The following is a 4,289-nucleotide window of genomic DNA, read 5'->3' on the forward strand; positions in this document are numbered from 1 at the left end:
ACTTAGAAAGGCACAGATTAATCAAGTACCGTCAGCATGGATTTGTTAAGGGAAGCTCCTGTCTGACTATCTTGATTGAATGTTTTTGAAGAAGTAACAAGGAGGATTGATGAGGATAGTGCAGTTGATCTGATCCACATGGATTTTAGCAAGACTTTTGACAAGGTCCCACATGGCAAACTGGTTAAAAAAAAATAAAAGCACATGGGATCCAGGGGAATGTAGCAAGCTGGACACAAAATTGGTTCAGTGGCAGGAAACAAAAAGGAATTGGTTACAGGTGTTTTTGCAACTGGAGGACTGTTTCCAGTGGTGTTCCACAGGGCTCAGAACTAGGTCCCCTGCTTTTTGTGGTATATATTAATGATATGGACATAAATGTAGAGGGCACAATCAAGATGTTTGCAGATGACATAAAAATTGTCCGTGTTGATCGGGAGGAGGATAGCTGTACACTGCAGGAAGATATCAATTGACTGGTCAGGTGGGCAGAGAAGTGGTAAATGGAATTCAAATTGGACAAGGGTGAGGTGATGCATTTGGGAGGTCAAAAAAGGCAAAGGAATACACAATTAATGGGAGAACACTGAACGGTGCAGAGGAAGTGAGGGACGTTGGAGTGAATGTCCACAGATCCCTGAAGGTAGCAAGGCTGGTCAATAAGGTGGTTCAGCAGGTATATGGAATCCTTTCCTTTATTAGCTGAGGTATAGAATATAAGGGTGACCTGGGTGTCCATGTCAATAAGTCACTGACAGCTAACATGCAGGTGCAGCAAGCAATTAGGAAGGCTAATAGTATGTTAGCCTTTATCACAAGAGGATTTGAGTACAGGAGTAGTGAATTCTTGCTTCAATGGTATAGAACCTTGGTTAGACCGCACTTGGAGTACTGTGTGCAGTTTTGGTCTCCTTACCTTAGGAAGGATATTATTGCCATGGAGGGAGTTCAACGAAGGTTCATCAGACTTGTTCCAGGGATGGTGGGACTGTTCTATGAAGAGAGATTGGGGAAACTGGGGCTGTATTCTCTAGAGTTTCGAAGAATGAGAGGTGATCTCATTGAAACCTACAAAATACTTAAAGGACAGTCAGGGTAGATGCAGCTAAGATGTTTCATCTGGATGGGGAGTCGAGAACCAGGGGCTCAATTTCAAAATAAGGGGGAAGCTCCTTAGGACAGAGATGAGGAGAAATTTCTTTACTCGGAGGGTTGTGAATCTTTGGAATTCTGTACCCCAGATGGCTGTGGAAGCTCAGTCGTTGAGTATGTTTAAAGCAGAGATTGACAGATTTGTAAATACAAATGACATAAGGGAATATGAGGAAAGTGTGGGGAAAAGGGCATTAAAGTGGATGATCAGCCATGATCATATTGAATGGTGGGGCAGGCTCGATGGGCTGAATGGCCGACTCCTGCTCCTATGTTCCTATGTTCCTAACTCCACATGATCGGCGAGGCACATCTTCAGGCCGACTTGGTGGATGGTGTAAACAGATATCACTGCTTCTGATCTTCACCAGAACAGAGAGTGAGATGTAACATTGATCATCAAACAGACTGTGAGAGAATACAACAGAATAAAACACATGGAGAGACACTGTGGAATAACAAATAGATTTGATTGGAATGTTGAATTCTGATTGGAATGGACAAAACACCAGAAACAACAGATTAAATTGGGATTCTCATCACTATATTGATCTGAGACAGAAAAGCGAAACTGATGGAAAGAAGGGAAGAAGGAAGAAAAGAAAGGATGGAACTGCTCACTTTTTTCAGTTTTTTCACTTGCCCCTCAAAGCTGGATAAAAAAAAAGTTGCATATAACAGAGAATTTCACCAAAAAGGGAGATTAAATGCTGCAGAAACCTTGGATCGAAGGATGCCCCAACAGATCACCTGTTTAACTGTCTCCTCACTGGGGGATTTCAATCAGTGAGTAATATTATTCTCTACCTTTTTTTGTTAAATGAACCCAGAACGGTCACTTGGAATTAATATTTGTGTTCCGACTCCTGAATAATAAAATTGTGAGTTTCTCGATATTTTCGGGACACATTTCCTGCTGAAAGAACTAAGAACTCTTTTCTAATTTACACAATACTATATACACACTCATCAAGCCTCCTGAGCTAGCATCCTTGGTGCTGCTCTCTCCTCCCAAACCTCATCTCATGTGACTGTTACATCATCACTCTGACAGTGGGAGTGATTGATCCCAATGTCTTCAGCATTAACCCTTTACATCCTTATACTACACTGTCTGTCCAAAAAAATGGGTGGAGGGAACTTGATTTATCGAAACACCAACAGCTGCCGGTTGAAAATCAACTCAAACCCATCAGCGAGAGAGAGAGAGAGAGACTGTCAGAGAACTTCCTGCATCCAGTCCTGACCCTGTCACACTCAGCAGCTGCTCACCCAGACCCCACTCTCATCAACACTGAACATTGTTACCGAGACACTTCAAATACTGTTTATAAAAGGCAGGAAAGGTCAATGTTCACACTGCTGTATTGAAAAGAACAAAGTTTAATATCTCCTCACTGTTTCTCGGTCACCACATGAGACATAGGTTTTCTTATTTGGTTCCTTTGATTTTTCTTGTTCCTGACTGACAAATATTCCAAACCTCAGATAAACCCTCCCACTTGCGTCATGTCCCAGTCTCAGTCACAAGCAACACATAACAACACAAACACTCTGAAACATACAACGCAGTCACACTTTCCTTCAGTGACATTAATGTCGAGCTGTTTTCCAGGTTGAATGCAACTGTGAACAAATTTGTATCAAAGAAGTTGCCTTTGAAATATCAGCACTGAATTTCTGTCCAAGAAGGAACAGCCATTCCAAACTCACATCCTTCACAAAGGCTGTTTTCTCTTGTGACGAAAATACATCACATAATTTGAATTCTCACTGAAAGTTCAGAAGACACAGATGGAAGTGGTTGACAAGGTAACTTACACATCACAAATGAGAAACAAGGCTCTACTGGGAATTGAACACAGGATCTTCTGTTTACAAGACAGGTGTTTTAACCAACTAAGCTACAGAGCCAGATGTTGTTATAATTAAAATCAGAGGAGTGCACTATTTATTCTCATATAATATCAATATCAAAGGAAAATACAGCAGATGCTGGAAATCTCAAATAAAAACAAGAAACGCTGGAAATACTCATCAGGTCTGGCAGCATCTGTGGAGAGAAGCAGAGTTAACGTTTCAGGTCAATGACCCTTCTTCAGACCCTTCTATATATTCTCATCCCACTTCTCCACAGGTCACAACATATATTTTAACTTTTCCCACTTCCTGAAACAGTCAATCACATACTCTATTCTTCCCAGAATAGAAGACACTGACCAGGTTTCTTTAATGAACAGCAAAATTATCAGTTTATTACAGAACAAGTTTTAACTAGTCATGAAATAAAGCATAAATACACAGGTAGAAATTTTAAAAGTTCCCTTTTTACCTTAACCATTATTTAAAGCCCCTTTCTTGCCACAGCCCCACACACGCACACACACATACACCGGTTAACTGAAAAAAAAAGAATTATTTTTTCAATTCTGAGTTCTGTTAAAGACAAAAACAACACTTGGGCTGATTACTTGTTCATTCCTGAAGAAAACAGCAGATGAGATATGTTGTTCCAAAACTGGCAAACAGTCTAACTTCTGAGTATGCGTTGACAGGTCACCAGGGTCTTTTAGAACAGTTTTTTAGAGGCAGTGTTGAGAATTAATTTTAGCAGGCTTTCTTCAAAGACAGGAGAAGAGATGAATTGACACAGTGAAGTTCTCAGGGTCTTTTAAAGATTTGCTGCAAAACAACGTGGGTTGTGATCTTCTCTCCTTCCTTGACACTTCTTCAGCCTAACTTTATCAGCTGCTCACTCCAGAAGGTAAAACACAATGACTGCGACAAATAAAAGCTTGTGATTTTTCTGCCCTCTTCGGTGAGTGCTGCTGCTGCCGGGTTTGTCCAATCAAGAGGCGCAACTGACTTCTCTGTCCACATTTCCCCCTGTTACCAGGGTTTCTGTTCGACATTTAACTTGAGTCATGTGACAACCAGTAAACATAGTTGCCAAATTAATACTTTCAGTACCCTCTTGAAAAAGAACTGGTCTGACATTTATTAAGTTTGACGATGAATTCCTCAAAAAGAATTTCACAAAAAGAAATTCTAAATCACTTCCATAACATCATGTACTTTCCCTGAGCTACAGGTTATTGCAAGTCTCTCTGGCTGTGTTTATTTTTGTTGATTTTGCA

The 4,289-nt window shown here is 40.6% G+C and overlaps 1 non-coding gene across 1 annotated transcript; it reads right to left on the reverse strand.

Moving 5' to 3' along the window:
- Nucleotides 1-2,992: 2,992 nt before the first annotated feature.
- Nucleotides 2,993-3,066, reverse strand: trnat-ugu (transfer RNA threonine (anticodon UGU)). Its single transcript has one exon. It is a non-coding gene; the product is annotated as a tRNA-Thr (tRNA).
- Between the last annotated feature and the right edge of the window lie 1,223 nt (nucleotides 3,067-4,289).

Source organism: Heterodontus francisci, unplaced genomic scaffold (assembly GCF_036365525.1).
Source record: "Heterodontus francisci isolate sHetFra1 unplaced genomic scaffold, sHetFra1.hap1 HAP1_SCAFFOLD_286, whole genome shotgun sequence".
NCBI classification, from domain to species: domain Eukaryota; kingdom Metazoa; phylum Chordata; class Chondrichthyes; order Heterodontiformes; family Heterodontidae; genus Heterodontus; species Heterodontus francisci.